Below are 23,890 nucleotides of genomic sequence, written 5' to 3'. Positions count from 1 at the left end.
CAGTAGAGAAAATAAAGAGAACAGAGTAAGAAACTAAAAGAAGAAAGAGCACAAAGAAAAAAATAATATTGTTTAAACTCAAAGTTTACTGATTATTCAGCGCTTCCTCAAATCCTGAAAGACCACATCTATACTACTACACATGCATACACATGCACCTCTGGGCTATGGGTTTTACAAACATGTTACAAAGAGTACAGCAGCATGAGGAAGCGAGAGCAGCAGTAGCTGTTCCCCTAAGCTATGACTGTCGCACAAAGAAGTCAAGGTGTTCAGGAGCCATGCTACACCAGTACTGACAAGGCTGGTTAAAAAGAGAAAAAATACACAAAGAAGGAAAAGAAAGTTATGTTGTCTTCTCCACCATTCCTTGTGTCACAGCTACACAACTAGAAGCTTCCAAACAATTCCAAGTAAACTGGTTGACGCAACAAACAGCAGCTTTCCTGCCTTTATTTTTGTGTGCATACAGAGTAAGGAAACTAAAGGCACTAAAGGCTGGCCAGGCCAGCACCACTCTAGGTACAGCCTGGAGAAGTTGACACATCTAGACACTCAACCTCACAGAAAACAGGATGAAGGAGAGGACCATCCTCGCACAATCTGGGAAGGTCTGCACACACACAAAACACCCTACAGCAATAAAACAAAAACAAAAATCCACCACAACACATACCAATTTAATTCCATCCAACCAGTTTCTCAACTTTAAAAGACTTTGCCACCCTGGGTTTCACAGTTCAGAGAAATTTCTCCTCATGTATTTTCTAATATACACAGGTGCGAAAATGTAATGAGATTTAATGAGAAAACTTGCTCTTCCACCTTTCTATTCCTATTGAAGACGTACAGGCATGGGAGAGGTTACAGCTCAAGCCACGTTACGACATTCAGCTTATTCCTGTAAAAATACCATATATAAAGCCAAAGCTTAGTTTCAGCTACCCTAATGAGTTAGAAAATGGTTCACAACTTCTGGAAATTATAAGCTTCTTCTGTTTTTAAAAAAATAGTTATTTATATACTTCGAAAAAGACTCAGTAAAATGAAATATTAGTGGTATTAAAGGTCAATGTAATCAAGAGCATGACTTTGAGGCACCAAAGAACCATACCACAGCTTCAAATATTGAAAAGATGGGATGAACTAGGGACTAATTGCATAAATTCATGTAACAATATATACAAGGCATAAAACTAAAAAAACCAACACGCTAAAAAACCCTATACAAATCAAGATTGCATTACTACTAATGCAAAAGCTGTACAGCATCACTCACATTATGATGTGTGTATACATGTATGCTATGTTATATACATAAAAAGACATGACTAATACCTCATGCTGATGGGATCTGTAAAGCTAGCATCACACTGCTAGTAGAAACTGATCTTTATCTGTGATCAAATGGAGCAGAGTTAAGTTGTGGTCTTGCATCATGCATAAGCAGTGCATACAATTAGACTGAAAAGCAAGCTGATCTCTGATCTCAAGTGGAAAGGGTGAACTCTGATCTTCACAGGTGACAGCTTTGTGCATTACTCCAATTTACCTGTTAGCCCCCTTGAATCCGTGTACACAATAGAAAACTCAACACAGCTGTGACTAATCTTATGCAATCCACTAATATTTAAATAAGGAAGAATATCAAATAAGAGAGCAAAGCAGTTATGTTTGTTTGGCACAGAAAAACTGCAATTAGGTCTTGATTTTACAGTTCAAGAAGGAGGCTGAAAAACCAGAGGAAAAAAATTAAAATGCCTATAGGAGAGAGAGAGCAAGAGAAAGAATGAATTTGATCTCTCATCAAGCAGAAATAAAAGAGCCACCAGTGACTGGAAACTACACCTAAGCAAATTCAGGCTAGAAACGAGTTTCTTTTGTTTTCAGATAAATGGAATAATTTAAGAATTGCTCATTTCCAAATTGAGAAAAGTGTTCATTGAAACCGTAAGCTTTCCAAATAAATGCTGTATTTCACCTTGGTGTTCTGAAGCATGAATTTAGGAAATCTAAGCCAATGTAGTTGCAGCAATAGCAGTTACACATGTTTTCAAAACACTACAAAATTAACCATGCATTTTCCCTCTACAGCAAGAAAGAGAAAGAAAAAAAGAAGAGGGGAAAAAAAAAAAGGACTACTAGTCAAGGGCAGAGGAATGAAGTTTACAGTTCCCAATTCCAATTATCTTATTCTATGATCCCTTCTGTTGTGTTTTGGGTTGGTTTTTGTTTGGGGGATTTTTGTTGCTGCTGTTTGGTTTTGGGTGGGTTTTTTTCAGGGGGGTGGGGTGGGCGTGTAATTTTGTTGTTTTGTTGGGTTTTTTTCTTCTTTAAATTCAGTCCATGAACTTACGTTTTTTTCCCTGCTTCACAGATTCCACTTCTGTTCAGAGTGTCAGATTTAATTGCCAATTCTTATTACTAACCTGCAAAAATGAAAAATATTTTAACTGTAGAAGTGTGTTGCTAAGAAGTTTAAGAAGCCTAGCACGTTGTACTGTAGTAATATGCAAGCTGAAACTCAAAATACCAGGGCTGCTCATGCTTCACCAGACAGTCCCACAAAATGTTAATGTAGCAGGTTCAACTACAGGAAACATCTGATTTGTTAATCAGTGTACATTTGTAAACACATGTAGTACCAAGTACATAGTTACTAGTTCTCAGTTACACTACATTTCACATTTTAAAGGTAAAACTAGAAAAAAATCATACACAGAATATGTATTTAATCTACCAACAGCTCTCCACAGTTATGCAAGCTACAGAACTCAATAATGTGAGTTTTACAAAACCCACCCAATTTCCAGGGCACAGGATTGCAGTGATTAAGCACCAAGACTCCTTGACAGCCTCATACAGGCTATGCTAAAATCCATGCTGTTAAATCCTTGCAATCTTTTTTAATCCAGGCTAGCTAGATTAAAGTTAACTTGGGTGTGCCTAAACATTTTGAAATCAGGAAGTTTGCAGATGCATCCCCAATTCTTGTCTTGCCTAGTCAAGAGGTGCCCATCACAGAAACAAGTGTGGATCATTACAATCCATACCACTAAGTCTTCAGTCATTCCGGACTAAGAAAACAGTGAGCAAAGCATAAAAGCCCTGGCAATTTAAGGGTAGCCAAAAATTAATGGGATCCAGGATTTTCCCTTTTCATTCACTCATATACGCTTAGTTTCTGAATATGCAATTCTTTCAGTCTCATACACAATGATGGTGAAACTTCTCATGAACACCCATTTCCCCTTAAAATGGACATATTTAACTATTAGAACATTATCCAGTTTTGTTGAGTAGTCCAACTGCAATTCTTCAGTTCTAGAGCACAGTAAATCATCTCTCAACTATCATATGACAACTTCTGACAACTCACTGCACTGTTTTTAAACATAAAAAAGAAGATAAAAATGCACTCGGTACTTTATTTCTTTTCCATTTAAAGATAATACTTGTAGGCATCATTGCAATACCACAGTACAAAAACATTATGGAAGGTAATCGCTAACTTGGGAACATACGTGCATCAATTAGAGTATTTAATACCCCTATTCCCTTTCTCTCTCAGGTGCATGTGTGCACAGGTACGTGCATGCACACAAAATACATACATGCACTCCCTCAAGCAACACCCTTCCTTTCTTCATAAGGAGGCCAAGACTGTAAGCACTAATCGCATGGGGTTTTCCTAACTTTCTTCAGACTCCTCACGACGACAGCTTTAAGTACAGACCTACACAATCCCAGTAACAGAAACCCTTTGTACAATCACTGAGCAAACCTTGGGGCAATTTCTGAAAAAAAATGAAAACCTGCAAAAGGAACACAATTCTGTACATTCTCCTCCTGGCATTCAGAACAAGAGTACACATACAGCTGTGTCGCCCATTGAAGGGAACACAGCACTATGTACTGTTAAACACGTCCCTGTGAAAGAGCAAGGAGCACTGAGGCAAATCCTTCCCAAGCCCAGCCCCAGTCCATGCAACCAGGCCTTAGTACCAGTGATACAGGAAGTGTCATCAGGAAAAGAATAGTAGAGATAAAACCAGCAGCTTTAAATGCGATCCTAAAAAATACAAATTAAGGTCACTTAAATACACTGACCATCCTTTCCTCTTCTCAGTCCTCCCCTTTATTTTAAATGCAGGTCAAGGAGGAACAAGTGGTCTCAGGTTGAGTTGGATGCAGAATTTTCCAAGTTCTATTCTGTCAATATTAACAGAAGACTGTGGGGAATCTCACAAAACTGAATTTGTGCTGCTGAATGTCATGAACCTAAATATCTTTACAAATCCAACTATGTTCTGTATTTGAAACATAAGCAAAAGTCAGCTTTTTCTAAAAATAGCTACCTATTAACATGCATATTCTTTACTAAAACATTTAACTCTCAACTGTAAAACTTGTTCATGAATTTCAGTAAACAAGACAGGGTCTATAGGACCAGGAGCTTATGAGCTCATATACACAACGGTTATTAGTGAAACAAATTAAGTTTTAAATACAATTTTGTGTAAATGGACTTGTTACGAGCTGAAATTTAATAATTTAAAAAATTACACTGGGAAACAATTTCCACCAGTGAACAAAAATTGCATGTGTATAATAAAAAGGAACTTAACCACCTTCAGTAACTATTTCAGTGGAATAACACAGTGACACCAATCGTTGGCAAAATTAGTTTAATTATTTGGGCATTCTTTATGGAAAGCATATGACAAAAAACCCAAACTGTGGAATCCAAACATAGCAGGGGGGGAAAACTGTTCACTTACTTCCCAGTGGTAAGGTAAATCAATAGGCTAAGAGACTGCTTTTACTCCATCACTCAGGACAGCCCTTTGTCACTGTCCATGCCCCATTACACAGTATTCAGGATCAAAATGTGCTTTTTGGAACCACAAACTTCAAAAACAGAACAAACTCTGTTTGGTGTGGTGGGAAAGAGGTGGACACAACATTTTCTCCTCTGTCTGTAACTTTGAAAGCTATGTATCAAAGAAAACAGCAATAACGATTGCATGTAAAAATCAACACTAAAGATGGTGCTGAGTGAAAAGGTAAGATGATTCAAGGGGAAAGATAAAATAATTAAAATAGCCTTTTCCAAAGGCTCCTCTAGATCTGTGAACAAACATGGTTGTTTCCAATATACGTGTCCTCTGAACGAAAGGTTTTGTTGCTACAATAAATGAAACCTCAAAAGCTAAGCGGTCCTCTGCTGACACAAGGCAGCTTTGCCGACAGTATTTCGGAAGAACAGATTTAAAATTACACTTTCAATACAACAACATTGTCCAGAACAACTGCAACAACTACTACAGGGCAGATTCTCTAAAATAAGAAACCTATTTGTTTCTTTAGGCATCCCACAGACTGATGAACTGAAGTAACAAGGGAAGGTTTTTTTCTTTAGTAGCGATGTTTATTACTCTGCTTGACACTTCCACAGACTGGACTTCCTTTGTATATCCTACATCTATAGGTTTCAACATTCATTAAACAGATCATTAAAATCTGTTGAGTAGAGGGGGCTGTGTTTTTACTGTCTGGTTGCAAATCAGCTTAAACTGATCTAGGTTTGGATCGCTGTGCTGTTCTCCCTGTGGTCCCTAGCAAGTATTCCTGTCACCTCCCTTCAGGCAGCACTACAGCTTGTGCAACTCGGTGAGTTCATTCAGGAAACTAATCCAGCCCTGCCCATCTTTACAAAGCCAACACCACTGCTCCCCATCCCTCTGCCTGCCACCCCCCAAAACCACACACTCCAATATTCCAGCCTCCTTGAACCAGGTCATTACACACCCGCGAAGGACTTGCATTTAATACAAGGCAGAGGGCAAGGCTCCATGGGCAGAAACTGCAGTATCTCACACTTGCAGCATCCTTTTTATCTTTTCACAAAATCCCTAAAAGTATATTATATTTCTCTGTGAAAGGACAGATCATGTTCTAAAAAGCCAGTCCTTTTCAAGAATCAGGGACATTCAGAATAATCATTGCTTTCTTTCTTACAACATGAGTTTAGTTTCTCAAGTAGATTAAAAGAAATCACATACAAAAACTACTGTTTAAAAAAATGTGACAAAACCAGGCGTTCTGTCACAGCCTGAACACAGTCCAACCTGCTTTTAGGAACACTTCTACAAATACCTAGTAGAAAGAGGGGAGGGAGTAGCCATCTAATCCCCTGGCATCTCCCTCCTGAAAAAAGCTCTCACATATAGATAATGCGTTCAGCGACAGACTGGGACACAGTCTGGCACTCGGCAGCAGCCAGCCTACCCCAGCAAACCATCCTGCTGGCGGCCACCCCTTCTGTATTGTATGAAACACTATGGGCTATCAGCAGTCACAAAGCCAACACCGATTTTGTGGCAACTAGCGCTGCTCCAGAGGGTGACCGTCGGACAGTACAGAAAGAGGAGTGTGCACTCTTACCTATCCAAATTCCTGAGAAGGCAGGCACATGCATGCAGCTTTAGCAAAAACTCCCAGTGGCGGTCATGACCAGCTTCAGATGAACCATAGCACAGTGAAACCTAGAAGCAGAAAGACCATGGGTATGAACAAACTCTGGATGGGAAATAAATGGGTGAGATATTTTTCAAAAGGTGAACAGTTTTGTTGAAGTCATGCTTGTAAGAAGCCAGAAGCAACAATGCAGACCTATAAAGCTGTGAAGCTATTAAGGTTTTGTAGCTAAACTATCTCAGAGAGTCTGCATGAAAAGTTTCTCACTATAATAATCCCAACCTTTCTTTTATCACCCTTCCTCTGAACTGAGTTTTTCTTCTGCCAGAACACATACCACCAGGTATTTGGAGATTAAACATCTGTTTACACCTGAAAGAAAGGGGACATTTACCAGTGCTGTGGCCTGCTTTTTTCCTCAGTACTCAACATAAAGCCTATCACACATGTGAAACACAAGGGAGAGCAGGAGTGAGATTACCTAAATCGCCAAATGCAGTCCTCTAAGAAGTCTCCAACGGTAGCAAGAAAAAAAATAAGTTTCAAAGCTGGTTCTTTCTATTTACCAGGTACTGTAATAAAATCTGTACTGTTTCAGCATTAGCCTTAACATCTGACCTCTGTCTATTGCTACAAAAGACTCGCTTCTGTAGATGATAGGAGCCCTCTAAAATTAGACTGGGCAAACAGATGTAACCATGGAGATTTATGCTGCAGTCCCAAGAACTCTGCAGAGGCACAAGCTGGAGGTAGAGCACATACTGCCAATGAATTTTTGTCCTCCTCTACTCCCACCAAGTTTACGCGTTACAGGAGTTGTGCGGTGAATCATAGCAAAGAGACAGATTAACATCCAGCTCTAAGTAAGAAGACTGGAGGACAAGACCTAGATCATTTCTCCAACCTTGTTTTCCCCAATCTAGTTCACTGCACGGCTACGTAAGCACTTTTGCTGACATGAGGCAAAAAAAGGCACGGGACAGGATAAGCAGGCAAGGATGGCTGCTTTCAGCGGCAATGCCAGCATAAGCTGCACATAAAACCATGGTACAAGCGCTGTTTATTTCATTATAATGATCTCTGAAACTTGATAGGTTGATAAGCAAATAATTTTAAGTCACACAATGACACCCTCCCAACAGTTAATTCTAGACAGAGTTGAATAAAATTGAAATACTTGGTACCAAGAACATTAGCATCAACCAAAATGCTTTAAAAAGTGCCAGACGGAATTATCAGCAGAGCTCGAGAAAGTAATTATTGCCATTTTCCTTTAAGCAATTAACAACACAGCTTTCACAGTTGGGGTTTTTTATTGAAAGTTCAGTTTAGGCTTATCTACAAAATAGTGTGTGAAATTAAGACCTTGGAAAAACAAGAAGCACCATCAAAAGACCTGCACTACAAAAAAAAAAAAAGGTCCAACAAAAGCAGTTTCCAAAAGGCAGAGACACCTAAACTCATGTTTAAAATAACATTCCAGGAAAAACCGCATTCTAACTTTCATATTAGCAAACTAAGCCTGTCTTTTTCAAGTAGAATCACATTCTTTTTTCTTCTTTCTTTCTACCCTAATTTTGGTGTAGAAAAGTTCCTTTATAACTCAGTCTAATGAAGCAAGTGGAAGGTTTAAAACCTATCTGCCTGTGATTACTACTGACATTTTGGCAAGTCATTTGGACAGTAGGTAAATAAAGAATTTCTGCAGGCAGCGGCCTGCTGGTCAGGAAAAATTTTCCTTTATTTTCTTTAGGACAAAATTCTTCACCTATTCTAGCATTACTAAGATGCATCATAATTCTAACCCATAACTCTCCATTTTCTCTGGTGATAAATTATAGACCTGCTGTGTGAAGACAACTTTGGGGTTTGGGTGGGGTGGGTTTTTTCCTTTTTTTTTTTTTTTCTTTTCTTTCTTCTTTTCTTGGTAAAAGATTGCCTGCAAAGCTCAATTGTGATTGGGAAGGCCGCCTACACACAGCAGAGTGTGAGAAAAAACACACTTGCAGAGCTGAAAAAACATTGGTGTAGGCGTACGCAAGGGGGGAGGGAAGAAAGAACTTGGTTCTACTGAAAAAGGCTATTTTCTTACATCACCCTTGGAAGAACTAAAATGTGTTACTTGAAGAGAATTCAAAGGATTGTTTGCTACATTCCAGATGCCAATATGCAGTACTACAAGCAAGATGAGGAATCCTTGCAGATTCGTCCCCATGATCTCAGAATCTGCCACCTACCCAAAGAATGTTTTGCTTCCCCCACTTCTCCGCTGCATCCTACAAAAGCTGTTCTCGCGGAGCAGCAAGTCACCTGCAGAACAGCAGCTCAAAGCTTTAGAAGCCTTATATAATTAGTAACATTAGGAAGTACTGAAATTGTAGCCAAAGCCTTTTCAAAAAAAAGAAGGGGAAAGAGAATGCTCTCCAGAAACACTAAGAATAACTAGCATTTATTCTCAGTAGAATCTATTTTTTCAGCAGTTTTGAATACTGTTAGCTATAAGAAGTTCAGATAGTTTCTTTTTCATAGACACTTTTTAAAAAAAACCCATTAAACTAAAACAAAACAAAAAAAACCAAACAAAAACCCAATACACCCCCAAATTTCCCCCCCTAGCCTACACAGCCTGCAATCTATTCACCTCCCAGAAAAAGTGAGCAGGACGTCCTATTAACTAATACAGTTTTTCAAAAAGAAGAAGGAACGAGCGTCAGTGGAAAATGTCCTTCTCTGTTTTCTTTAGGAAGGCGCCACCATATGCATTATAATTTCTAAATAAAGACGTCTACATGAAGTGTTCTCGTGCCATCGTATAGCTATGAAAATACTTTTAATAGGTCTTTCCCTTCATAATAAAAACAAAAGGCTTTTGATGTACAGGCATTAGCTGATTGCTACTGTAATAACTACCAGAGGAATGAAGACAGCCAGGACAAGTTTCGCCAATGAACTTCAACATGAGATGATGCACTGCAGGGAAAAGATGATGATGATGCTCCCACAGTGCTGGACACCAGCCTGCAACCTATTTTGTGAATCCTAGTCACAAGGACTTCAGCACCTATTTCCCTTGAGTGTTCGGGCTGGTATTTTCAAAGCCCTGTGCCTAGCAAATGACTGATTCCTGCACCCACAGTACAGTGCCACAGCAAAGAACAGCCTACAGAGCAGCACTGCTGGAAGGCCACCTCCAGCCAAAACCTTCATTGGGCTCTACATTTCTCTCCAGCCAAACGGATACTGTCACTGAAGATGCTGAATGCCAGAAACTGATGAACAACATTACAACAAAGTAAACCATTTTTATACATCTTTTCAACTCTGATTGCTAAGCACCAATGGCTATTACTCATACACATCAGAAACACAGGTAAGACAGGGTTTTAAAAGCACCAAGCCAGCTCACTTGCACAAACCTATACGACAAGCAAAAGCTGCACAACTAGAAGTAGTTAAGCTCCTAAAATTACTCTTAAAACACAAGATAGTTGTTCCTGAAGCTTGCTGAGGCAGAAATTCTTCAGGGTCAGAAAGGCAGGAAAGGATGAAGTATCAAAGGGAGGTAATAAAACTCAGCAGCAGTAAAACTTGTAGAAAGGAGGATCTGAAACAATGAATACAAAATGGTGAAAAACAGAAGCAAGAAAAGAAGAAACAAGTACAAAAAATAAAGGTGTATAAAAAAATAGTAAGAACTGAAATCCCTTATTCTAGGGAAACTGGAGTCATTTATTATAAAAGAAGGTATATAGTCTCCTACTAAACTTAGAAATTACAGCCATCTTGACTTTCACCCTGGAACACAGTGAAATGCTATTTCTGACACATTAATAAAACCTCTCTACATAGTAATACACATATAATTCTAATAAACCAAAAATGCATGAAAATATTACACAACAAATGAATCACATACATAGAATTTGCATGCTAATAAAGTGTACCCTTTCATGTTCAACTTGTCAAGCTAAAGAACATTTGCTTCAAGAGTCACTGCCAGAATAGTCTGATCTCTTGTATTCAATAAATTTCATTTTTAGGTAAAATGAAGTTTTATTTCTTCTTAGTGAGAACAAAACAGCTCAGGGTAGTTTGGAAGGCTGCCTTTTACTGGCAGGCTCTAAGATCTCTAGCCAGACTGAGGCTATTAGGAAAGAAAAAACCCTAGAAGAGCATCGAGGGCTGTCAGGGGATTCTCTCCTGCTGCTGACATAGAAATTCAGAAAGAATATTTACCTTTTGCTTTTCAGACATTAAGACCTTCAGGAATTTCTCAGAGATATGCCACTAACATGGAAGAAAGCAGAACCAGTGAAACCTTTTTTCTTTCTCACACCTTCTTCTAAAATAGCAGTATAGAAAGAGAGATTTGAAATTGAATGATTGATTGATTTTTGAACGAAGGAAGATTCAGCTCAGGTTGGGGGGGGGTGTATAGGTTTTAACATTTTCTGTGTTGGTTTCTTCCTCTCACCAAGGGTAAACTAGAAGTCTGATGCAGATTTACAGCCTGATACAAATTCAAATACCTTTGACACCATAATTATGCAGTATCAATCAAAAATAGTAACGTTGCATTTAATTCATTAACTGCTTTGCTGCCCTGTCAACAGGAGTCAATTACTGTATTTCTTAACATTTTTCTCAAAAGGAGTAATGGAACAAAATTTCATTTAATTTCATTTCACCTGAAAAGGCTTCTTCTGATGTTCATAACATTTAGTGCAGTACGCCATAACCTTTCCTGATTATTCACAACCACCTTGACTTACATACTTCCACACTGAGGCCAGTTTTTCTAGCCACACACCATATGGCTGTAATAGCCTATAAATGGCTTTATGTTTGCCTTTAATATAACTGCATATCCTACATGTAAAATACCCATACCAAGAAGATACTGCTGACTGGAAAGAGTTCTCATCTCTGAGCTAATGCTTTTGTCCAGTGCTCAACTCACAAAAGTGAAATATCAAGGAATTTATAGAGCACAACCATGAAAAAATGAACTCTGAAGTTATTCCTGACAACTGTAAACACTTTAAAGTAAGGAATGCAAATACTTAAGTTTGAAATGGAGAAAACCAACAACAAATGCAGAGTTCACTTTTCCCCCCGCTTACATGAAGTAGTGACCCATCCTTTTTGCTGTCCAATATTCCTTCTTTAAAAAGCTATTTTTCTCTTCAGAAAAGTTGTCCTATTGCTTGTTTTTCAGCCTAGCTTTCTGTCACAGCTAAGCTATAAGAGCAGAACAGAGTTTTCCACTGTAGGAGGAGTTACTGCTGCAAGCAAAGAACTAATAATCTGTCTATGTGAGGAAATACTGGAGGAGCAACGATAAAGGGCAAATTCTACAAAGAATTTGCAAATTCACAATTTGAAAGCTCACTCTTTTTCGATTTTGCTTCCCCCCCTCCCCCCACTTCTTTCTATGTAATTTCAATGCATTTGACTGCTGTAAAAATAAACGAAAAATTGAGCTGGCATCCCAATCAACTTCTGTATTTGGAATTTTAAAGCTGTTTGTCCAAAAAAACAGAGGAAGCACCATACAGAATATGCTGCTGTAAGGAAGCTTTCCACCGACAAGGGTTCAAAGTGCTTTGCTGATAAGGTAAATATCATTAAACCAAACACAATGAAAGGGAAATCAAGGTAAGAGAAGGTCATCCAGCAGCCAACTGGCAGTCAGAAATATTAGTCTTCCAACTTCTAGCATGCACAGCAAAGGACCATAACGACTTCTCTCCATACGAAGACTTTCATCAGCACTTTGATGAACTGATAATACACATAAGCAACAATACATAAGCTAGAGAAATCAGACGCCCAAAACAAGAAGGCAAGAGAACGCTTAATAGTGAACAAACTACAACCCATGAAGCCCTGTTAACTGAACAGCATCCGTGCACACACATCAACCTGTGGGTTTCCATTGGCATGAACTAACATCTGTCAACAAACAAAACATGAAATCACGTTTTCCCAATCTTTCACAATACACTGGTATATCTGCATAAACTCCACTACTCTACCCCTTACCGCAAAAAGTGTTCAGGCCAGGAATATCCAACTGCAGATTTCAGTGAACTGCGTGTGTGCTGGGAGCACCACTTCTACAAGCCTCCAATCCCCTTCACAGCACAGCAGAAATGTACACCATACGTCTGCTACAGAAGGAAGCGTCAAAATAAAAGTTGTATAGATGTATACTGCCCGTAAAACTCATTAAAAGAAGCATTGGCCACACCACTGTAGTTTCAAAATATCCAAGAGAATATGAAAAATTCCACTTCATTGAGCAAAATTTATTCAGTCTTCAAAAGCTCTGAAACTGTATCGAACTGAAAATCCTAGCAATCTCTAAGAAGTTTCACACTCCATAAATCTTAACAACTTCTATCCCTAATTCAAAACTCAACTATAATAAAAAACCCTAATTCTTTAGCAATAAAGTTTTTTGCATAGGTAACCAAACTTCTGCTTTCCTATGTTACAAGCCTTCCTCCAAGGAAAAGAAAACATTAATCCACCCTGCCTTTCAGATAAACCAGAACTCATTATTTCCATCCTACTGAAAGAGACAAAACTTATTCAAGATACTCTCTCCTGCCACACCCAAGGTTTCCATTTTCAGTGGAGAAGCCCCTTTTACACTTGCATTTCATGGAGACTGATAAGCACCTTACGTCTCCATCCCCATTTGACTCACTTAGCAGACCTGGTAATTTCCATTACAGCAGGGTTTTCTCTGCCCATTCAAGGACCTTCATGCTATTTGCCAGGTTAAGATAAAATTTAAAAGGGTTCTTTGCCTCTTTCCCAGGAAAATTATAAACAGTTTTGTCCTCTTCTCAGTAGAGAGCTCATTTATCAATATTTCAAGATATACTGTTCTATATACAATAGTTGAGAGTTATCCTCTTGGTAGTCATGCAACTCTTCAGGAAACAAACAAAAGCATTTTTCTGCCTATTTGGATGGCATTAACATTATTACAGCTTACATAGAAAAAGTTTTGTAAAGAATTTATTGAAAACAGGCACAGTCTAGCAATTTGACCACATGTCTAAGTGCTCTGCATAATTCAAACAAGCAATTCTCCTTGTCTGTTCTGCAATTTTCCCATTAATGAAAATAATATTTACTTCACAGGGGTCAGAATGATTAATTTCCGTGAAGAGCTTGAATGTAAAACAGAGGGTAATTTGATAGATCTCTGAGGAGAGAGGGTGAAGGAAAAACAAATTAGATTTTATATTCATTTTCAAATGAGAAAATATTTGAGTTGCAACAGAACCAGCTACTTTTGCATTTCCAAGAATATTAGCAAAATTACACACAATAAAGAAAATTCAATGCTAATATAATTTCTCTCAAACTACATGCCCAGCCATGAACAGCAGACTCTTCAACACCAGATTTTTATGTGAACAGACAAGCTTTGCCTTGATTCTTGTCCATTCCAAAGTTGCTGCAGTTTCACTAATAAAATTAGATGTAACATTCTGAGAAAACAGTGCTTGTATACCTGGGGGCAGAAAGGGAAGAGAGTTACAGAACACTCCGAATGTATTATTTTTAATAGACCCAAACCAAAAGATAAATGTAAGAAAGTACCTCGTGAATCCAGAGACTATCATACAGCTAAGTATTAAGGATTCATGAAAGTCTATTCCCAGCTTCAGCTGCTCAACTCAAGGACAGAAAACCTACCCAGTACACATCAGTGTACTACATAACTATTCAAACACTATTCTCAAGGTGGTCCCATTACTACAGAACCGTCTGCACCCAGCCTGACCAGGCGTAGCTGAGAATCTGGTCCACTTTTCTTTTGTTAAAAATAAAGCCATTTTGAATGTCTGGATCTCAACATAGGATTCTCTTATTTGTCAATAAATATACAGAAACATGAGTTCACAAATACATACTTTTCATTCTTTTTTCAGTACAAGAAGCACTGAGAAATTAGGCTACTTCAGGTAGATTACTTCAGGTATTTTGAATTAATTCCTGGAGTATGTTTGAAAGAGAATAAGAAGTCCTAAGAAAAATGGCTTTTGTCAACACAAGTATCTGATGCACTGATGATGGCGTATTGTACAATATAATACCATGTTGACACAGACTCCAACATGAGACACGTGATCTTTAGAAGTACCATGGTCTGAAGGTAAATGAGTAATTACAAGATGTAAGATAGAACATCAAGATGTTGATGTACAATCAAGATGTAACATTGAAGCCAAGTTGGGAGGTGGAGATATAAGTCAGTCAGGTTTTTTTGCTATTATTTTTGTCAGGGAGAAGGGGCTAAAATAGCATATTTGTTTATCTACAAACACTGCAGTTAAAACACTTTGTAACTAACACCCTTGGATACAGACAAAAATACACTGTTGAACACCTCATTATTTTAATAGGAATACCAAAAAACTAGGCAACCTTGTTTCTAAAGGAACTGCAATTCCAGGAAACAAACTAAAATAATGAAATAGTATGGCAAATTAGATTATGAAGAAACAAAACAGCAAGGTTATCCATTCTTAATGAAGGACGTGAAATATTTCCATGTTTCCACAAATTGAGAGTCTATGCTTCAGTAAGTATTCATTAGTGTTGGGGAAAAATACAACCTAGAAGTGCAAGAGCAGAAAAAAGTGATTTAATATAATGCTGTAGCATAAAAGGTAGCATAGGTTTTGTTGAGGGTTTTATTTGTTTAGATGCAGAAAACTGAGTTTACTTTTACTTTACAAAAAGATACTCTTCTAAGGAAAGGTTCAAGAATGTTAGTAACTGCAAACCTGCAGCACCAGGCCAATGTAATTGAACAGCAATTACAGAAGTTGCAGAAGCTACAGATGTTAAAGAACATAAAACTAAAATGGGTGTGTGAGGTGCATAACACTGGCAATTTGAGAGGCCAGTAAAAAATGTTTGAGTGTTTTTCCAAGCAACAGAAAACCCAGTGGGGGAGGTGCAACACCTGCACCAGCAGCAGCACTCCTTGGAAAGGCAGCCACAGTCTTCTTGGCAGCTCATCTCAGCTACAGCAGAAGCACCCAACTCACCCACCATGCAGCAGCACCCACTGCCCGTGTCTATTTCTTAATCAAATGCACTCTCTACACCAGAGATTTCCAGAGGAGAAAAATCCCTGATCTTATGCTAGGCTAAAAAAATTCAGATATAAATGGAGAATTAGTAACAGAAGCACAAAACCTGTACCAATTACTAATGAACATTTCTTTTTAAGCAATTTCACAATCCAAATAGCATCTTCCGTTCTAGTCTATTTGAGTCATTGTCCATCACAGTCAAGAATACACAGGAACAAATCCATTCTCCACCTGCTTCCCTATTATCCTTTAGGACAGAACATGACTACTCTTCTAAATAGAAGCCTTCAGAAAAGCCTGTTCCAGTGATTCATTCAAATAAACATGCCAGCAAATGTTTACATTCCACCGGTTGAATGTAAAAAATAAAAAGTGACTATAAATCTTGAGGGGAAAAAATAAACATGTTGTTCTTTAGTTTTTCGTTCAAATATTTGTCCATTCGTATCAGACAAACAAAATGTTGCACAGCTCACTGAGCTATACTACCAGGAGAGCTAGAAATCAGCACTATTAGGTAGAAGTTATAGACTCCACATGATATGTCATTCCTTTGAATATGTAGATACAGGAACATGTCTTCAATAAAAAAAATATGGTTATTCTCTTACATTAAATAAGAACAAACCCAATGACAAGTAATCATCCTGAGATATTCCATATGATTCCTATGTAGAAAAGCTTGTCTGCACAACTGCAGTGAAACCCAGCCAGCCAAGCTTTATTCGAAATTCTTCCATTTCAAGATTAGCTTTAAAATGCACTCTCTTGAGAACACACACACAAAGCTTCAAACTGTTTCACAAATAGGAAAATACTTCACAGAAAAGACCGTCTCAGCTGTATTGTGGCCATCTGAACTAACTAACAGCAGAGGTTTTTTTTCCCCCATACATTTGTAGACCCATTTTGAAAATCTATAGGGTTATTATACAATGCTTAACCACCCCTAACAGTGTCCACAAAGACCCTATGGCAGGTCTCGAATTATTTTTATCCAATCCTAACATGAAAGCATCATTACTACTTATGGGATTAGGAAAAGCATGGGAAAGAAAACATCAGTAATGCATCACATGGAGGTTTCACAGTATGTGGAAAAGGGACTGGCCATGTGGGAGGAATTTAGGAATGTTGTCAGGGTATGCAGAGATGCAACGAGGAAGGCCACGGCCCACTTGGAATTAAATCTGGCAATGCATGTCAAAGATAACAAGAAGGGCTTCTTCAAATACATCAGCAGTAAAAGGAAGACTGGGGATACAGTGGGCCCCTGCTGAACAAGGAAGGGGCCCTGGCGATGCAGGATCCAGAGAAGGCAGAGTTACTGAATGCCTTCTTTGCCTCGGTCTTTACTGCTAAGGCTGGCCCTCGGGCATCTCAGCCCCCAGAGGAGAGAGGAAAAATCTGGAGAAAGGAGGACTTCCCCTTGGTTGAGGAGGATTGGGTCAGAGATCACCTAGGCAAACTGGATCCTCGCAAATCCATGGGCCCCGATGGGATGCACCCGTGAGTGCTGAGGGAGCTGGCGGATGTTTCTGCTGAGCCGCTCTCCATCAGCTTTGGAAGGTCATGGAGGACAGGAGAGGTGCCTGAGGACTAGAGGGTAGCCAATGTCACTCCAGTCTTCAAAAAGGGCAAGAAGGAGGACCTGGGAAACTACAGGCCGGTCAGCCTCATGTCCATCCCCGGAAAGCTGACGGAGCAGTTCATCCTGCAGGTCATCTCCAGGCATGTAGAGGACAAGAATGTTATCAGAAATAGTCAACATGGATTCACCAAGGGGAGATCATGTCTGACCAACCTGAGAGCCTTCTATGATGGCGTGACTGGCTGGGTCGACAAAGGGAGAGCAGTGGATGTTGTCTGTGTTGACTTCAGTATGGCATTCGACACTGTCTCCCATAGCATCCTCATAGGCAAGCTAAGGAAGTGTGGGTTGGATGAGAGGACAGTGAGGTAGCCAGAGAACAGGCTCAACAACACAACTCAGAAGACTGTGATCAACAGGGCAGAGTTTGGCTGGAGGCCTGACACTAGTGGTGTTCCCCAGGGGTCTGTGCTGGGTCCGGTCCTGTTCAATATAGTCATCAATGACCTGGACAAAGGGATAGAGTGTAACCTCAGCAAGTTCGGTGATGATACCAAGCTGGGAGGAGCGGCTGATGCACCAGAAGGCTGTGCTGCCAACCAATGAGACCCGGACAGGCTGGAGAGCTGGACCGAGGGGAACCTCACGAAATTCAACAAAAGCAAGTGCAAGGTCCTGCACCCTATGCACCAGTACAGGTTGGGGACTGACCTACTGGAAAGCAGCTCTGTTGAGAAGGACCTAGGAGTGCTGCTGGACAACATGCTGACCATGAGCCAGCAATGTGCCCTTGTAGCTGAGAAGGCCAACAATATCCTGGGCTGCATTAAAAGGCGTGTGGCCAGCGGGTCAAGAGAGGTTATCCTCCCCCCCTACTCTGCCCTAGTGAGACCACATCTGGAGTACTGAGTCCACTTTTGGGCCCCTCAGTTTAAGAAGGATAGGGAACTGCTTGAGCAAGTCCAGCAGAGAGCTACCAAGACGATCAGGGGACTGGAGCATCTCTCTTATAAGGAGAGGCTGAGAGACTTTGGTTTTTTCAGCCTGGAAAAGAGAATTCCCAGTGAGTGCTGGGAATTCTTCAAGAACTCTCTATTGGAAGCAAAATGCCAATTTATCCCCTACAAAGGAAAGGGAAGTAAGCGGAGCAAGAGGCCCCCTTGGCTCAACCATGACCTCCTGGGAAGCATAACAGAGATGGAGAAGTGGAGGATTATCCATCGAGAGCTACAAGGGCATTGCGAGCCTGCAGAGATGCACTTAGAAAAGCAAAAGCCCAGCTCAAATTGAAACGGGCTGTAGATGTCAAAAATAACAAGAAAGGGTTCTTCAGGCATGTCAACCATAAGCAGAAAAAGAAGGAAAACATAGGCCCACTGTTAAACAGAAAAGGAGAATCAATCACCAACAATGATGAAAAGACAGTGGTCCTCAACACCTTCTTCACTTCTGTCTTCACCAGCACTGTAGGTCCCCAGGCTTTGGGAACAAAATTGCTGATTGATCCTAACACCGACCCACCATCAGTGAAGGAAGAGTTAGTATACGAGTTACTACAGGAGCCTGACGCCTTCAAACCAATGGGCCCTGACACCATCCACCCGAGAGTGTTGAGAGAGCTGGCTGACATCATCGCAGGGCCACTCTCCATAATCTTCGAGAAGTCGTGGAGAACAGGGGATGTCCCAGGGGGCTGGAAGAAGGCAAATGTTACCCCTATCTACAAGAAAGGCTCGAGGGAGGATCCGGGTAACTATAGGCCCATCAGCCTTACTTCAATCCCTGGGAAAGTTATGGAATGAATCCTCCTGGGGGCCATCACAAGTCAAATGAACCACGTGATTGGGAAAAGCCAACATGGCTTCACTAAAGGCAGATTGTGCTTGACAAACCTGGTGGCCCTCTGTGACAAAGTGACTTGCCTGGCTGACATGGGGCAGGCAGCGGACACTGTCTACCTGGACTTCTCCAAGGCCTTTGATACAGTCCCCCACAGTCTCCTCCTGGAGAAATTAATGCGTTATGGCCTAGACAAGTGGTCTGTGCAGTGGGTGGGGAACTGGCTGGCAGGCAGCACCCAAAGGGTGGTGGTAAATAGCTCCTTTTCCAAGTGGCAACCTGTCACTAGTGGGGTCCCCCAGGGATCAATATTGGGCCCAATGTTATTCAACATCTTCATAAGTGATCTGGATAACGGCATCAAGTGTAGCCTGATGAAGTTTGTGGCTGACACCAAACTGAGTGGGGAAGTAGACACTCCAGAAGGGAGAGCTGCTCTGCAGGGAGATCTGGATAGGCTGGAAGAGTGGGCCAGCAAGAACCTTATGAAGCTCAACAAGGAGAAGTGTAAGGTCATGCACCAGGGAAAACATAATCCAGGAGTGCAGCACAGACTGGGATCTACCTGGCTGGAGGGCAGCTCTGTGGAAAGGGACCTGGGGGTCCTGGTGGACAGGAAGCTCAACATGAGCCAACAGGGTGCTGCTGTGGCCAAGACGACCAACAGGATGCTGGGTTGCATCAAAAAGGGCATCACCAGCACAGATAAATAAGTCATTATCCCGCTGTACTCAGCGCTGGTCAGGCCACACCTGGAGTACTGTGTACAGTTCTGGTCCCCTCTATACAAAAAGGATGTGGACAGGCTGGAAGGGGTCCAGAGAAGGGCCACCAAGATGATCAAAGTACTGGAAGCTGCCATACGAGGATAGGCTGGGAGAGCTGGGTTTGTTCAGCCTTGAGAAAAGGAAGCTTAGAGGGGATCTCATCACCATGTACCAGTACTTAAGGGGTAGCTACAAAGAAGATGGAGACTCCCTCTTTACAAGGAGTCACATGGAAAGGACAAGGGAGAAAGGACACAAGTTGCTCTTGGGGAGATTCTGATTGGACATGAGAGGGAACTTTTTCACAGTGAGGACAGTCAACCATTGGAATAATCTCCCCAGGGGAGTGGTTGACTCGGCCACGTTGGACACCTTCAAGAGTCGTCTGGACAGGGTGCTGGGCCATGTTGTCTAGACTGGGCTCTTCCTAGAAATGTTGGACTAGATGATCCCTGAGGTCCCTTCCAACCTGTGATTCTGTGAAGACTATGGGGGGATCTTATCAATGCTTATAAATATCTAAAGGGTGGGTGTCAAGACGTTGGGAATGGACTCTTTTCAATAGTGCCCAACAACAGACAAGGGGCAATGGGCACAAGATGGAACACAGGAGGTTGCAGCTAAACATGAGAAAAAACATCTTATCTGTGAGGGTGACAGAGCAGTGGCACAGGCTGCCCGGAGAGGTTGTGGAGTCTCCTTCCCTGGGGACATTCAAAACCTGCCTGGACGTGGTCCTGTGCCCCCTGCGGTAGGTGTACCTGATCAAGCAGGAGGACAAGATAATCTCCAGAGGTCCCTTTTAACCCCTACCATTCTGTGATTTTGCGAATGCAAATAACCTTGGGCAGGGACATGGGGCACAAGTACAACATTAACAAATCCTTCTTATATAAAAAGTCCCAACATACCCTAAGTGACAAATGATTTCAGAAATATCCTATTAAGGCCATGCAGGGCCAGCCAAACCTATTATAATGCATGTACGTGCTGCTGGTGGGGGGAGAGCTCTATTTGGCCCCTTCTTTCAAAGTGTTGGCTTTCAGCAGGTTCCAACCTTTGCCCACCCCACAGCTGCACACATCTGTAAGTGGCAGAGGTAGAAGGAGCAGCCGAGTTGGAGCAGGGGAAAGACAAAAGCAAAATGTTCCCAACCCCCACCCCCTTTCAGGGGGTGCATGGGCTCATGCCAGGTTGGCGTGGCCACACCTCCACACCCTGAACTTCCAAGAAGGAGAATTCTCAATCTTGCTAGGAAAATACAAATCCCATCCAATACTGCTACAACAATGACTGCCAAAAGAGAGGGCTGAGTTCTGAAACACCCCAATAAAGAAATCTCATTCCATTGGCTTTATAAGTCACTGCAGACAATTAATCATAAGTTTTGAGGGGGGGGGGGGGGGGGGGGGAAACCAAAAGAAACAAAAATAACCCCAAACACCTGAACTTTATCTAGAACACTAATTTTACCAGGTACAAGGAAACTTAAAATCTGTCAATACACTCCAAAGTTAGGTTTAGATATAGTTTGTCTCTTATTCCAAGTGATTAAGCAGAAACATTTGGAAACAATGCAGCAGATCTAGTTACCACACAGGGCAGTCTCCTTTTTTTAGCATGACTGATGTAAGGGGAATTGAAGATGAGCCTCCAAAGTCCTGATGTCCCATAGATGGGAGAGAAATCGAATCAGCCCAGACTGGTGCACTCTCTTAATGGACCTTCTCCTGACCTGTGGCAAGTAATCTCATAATCCATATGTAAAACTGCTCTGCCGAACTAGCTTTTAGAAAAGTCAAATGGTTATCTAGTAATTACATACAAGAATAATTTGCTGCCTAGTTTCAAATATTTGGAAAACATAGTATTACTGGCACGTTACATGAAGAGGTATTTGAAATTCAGAATAAAGAGATCCACCATCCCATATATCACTTCAGTATTTGGATATGGAATAATTAGCAGTTGTGGTTTTGATTCAGTAAACAGAAAAGTCTTTTCCTGACAAAGAAACTGAATTGAAATCAAAAGATATGTATTTTTATATTTCAGACAGTATTGTGTAAGATAATGACCCAAAAGGACTTCCCCATCACCAGCATCTCAACCACCGCAGCCACATAAACCCAAAGCATTAAGAAAACAGCATTCCACGGCACGGGGAAGAGACCATAGGAGAAAGCCATACTCTGCACAGGACTGCAGTTATATTCACACAGCACTTGAGATAGAAATGCATTAAAAATCCATGCATAAGAAATTTACAAACGCTATCTCCAGACAGGTTGGTTACACACCACTTGCCCATAATAGTCAGTAAGATATCCTAGAAAAGCTGTCAGTAATAACACAAAGTTTACTCGCTTCTCTTGCATGGCAATGGGGTCTCAATTTATGGTTTCATGTTGTTTTCAAACACAAAAATACCTTGATCATAAGCATGCCTCACATATCACTGGCTTTCCAAAATATTTTGGTATCACTGAAGCACAGGTAAGGGCCCCTTTCCTCATATCAGGACTCAACACATGAAAATCTCTCCTATCACAAACCTCACCCAAAAACCCAACCGTTACTTGAGCACACTTGTCCAGAGGGAAGTGTTTGCTTTTACCCGAAAGAATGCTCCTTGTGATCCCTGCATCGGGCAGCAGGCTGCAAACATGGTTTCACTGAGGAGAGGACAGGAGTATCAACACAGCACAAGGCTCCAAAGGAAAACTACTTTGACCAAACCATGCCACCTGGATAGCATGTGCTCACAGATTTGGTGCTTTGCTGCTCTTCTCACTCAAGCATGTCACTTAATTTTGTGTTATACAAGTTACAGAAAATAAATCTTAACATGTTGCCAATCAAATCTTAATGAACTGTGCATGGTAATTAGAAAACTATTAGAGCCCATTTGAAAGGACTGTTTCAGGAAAAACATGGCCATAATTGCAAACATCAGAGGTAAATAAAGAATACCAGCATTACTAAAACAAAACCACCCTTCAAAACAAAGTTAACTTCAAAAAAAAAAAAAAAAAGAAAAACCACAACAACAAAAAAACCTTCAGATGAGTGATGTCACCACTCAACACAAGTCCTGGAAGTCTTCCTCTCTGCAGCAGGCAGGGGAAAAAAGCACCAGAAACATCTGTGAGGCCCTGGGGTGACCTTACCCTCTAAGCAAAATCAAGGCAAACTCTATTCCAAGTTGCTTCACACAAAGATTAAAAAAAAATAACGCTTAGTGTAACGGAAGACCAATTTGGCTGCATAGTAATGAACAAGATAAATCTATCGAGATATTATAGGAACTCGCCTTTTAGAAATTGTCTACCAGCATGTGTGTGCTTTGTTTACACTTAATTTTCCACCAATTCAAATTCTGATTCACATTCACTAATTTGCCAACAATTGTGCCTAAATCTGGAAGGAAAGAGGAATAAATGGGAGAACAGCAAGATGCCAAACCCCTTACTTGAAGAAATTGCTGCTTAAAGCCTACTCTCTTCTTTCAGGATTTCTTGTGGACTTCAGAAAGTTTATTAAATATGTCCTTATATTTGAGAAATACAACCTAAGGCTTTCAAACAATTTACCTTTAACTACAGCTGTTAATATTTTCCTAAATATGCTTATATTCTCAGCACAAATATCCCACTGCAGGACTCAAAGCGATATTTTTCGCTCCTCTATTTTTGTTGATTTCATAAACCATCTGTTTCTCAGTAAAATATATACATAATGGGATATCTGCCTTAAAAAAAGCTCTCAAGTAAAAGCTCCTACCTTCCTCCTCCTCCTTCCTTTCAGGCCTTAATTGGCAGATGGTCAAGAGGATGTTTATAGTAATACAGGATGTTTATCAACCAACCTTCATAAGTAAAAGAGGCTGGTGCCTTAATAAAAACATTTGACAATGCCTTTTAGCAAAGTACCAAATGCATAATGCATTCAAATAATTCTATTAAAAAATACTCAGAGAATATTGTTCCTGTGCTCACATCTGCAAAGCTGCCTTCTTCACCTATCTAGTCTAAATCCTCAATATACAACCTTCACTCAATCTCTGTCATATTTAAGCATTACTT

General features: G+C 40.5%; 1 protein-coding gene across 6 annotated transcripts in view; it reads right to left on the bottom strand.

The window, feature by feature from the left end:
- Positions 1-23,890, bottom strand: part of SIPA1L1 (signal induced proliferation associated 1 like 1) — a 233,176-nt gene that overhangs the window by 145,844 nt on the left and 63,442 nt on the right. For all 6 annotated transcript variants that reach the window (XM_064462380.1, XM_064462375.1, XM_064462376.1 and 3 more), the window contains one exon: positions 6,448-6,548. The gene's annotated coding sequence lies outside the window, so the exon portion shown is untranslated. The remainder of the gene's footprint in view (positions 1-6,447; positions 6,549-23,890) is intronic.

Source organism: Phalacrocorax carbo, chromosome 10, assembly GCF_963921805.1.
Source record: "Phalacrocorax carbo chromosome 10, bPhaCar2.1, whole genome shotgun sequence".
NCBI lineage: Eukaryota > Metazoa > Chordata > Aves > Suliformes > Phalacrocoracidae > Phalacrocorax > Phalacrocorax carbo.
The sequence above is the reverse complement of the archived record's forward strand: the minus strand, read 5'-3'. Positions and strand labels throughout refer to the sequence as shown.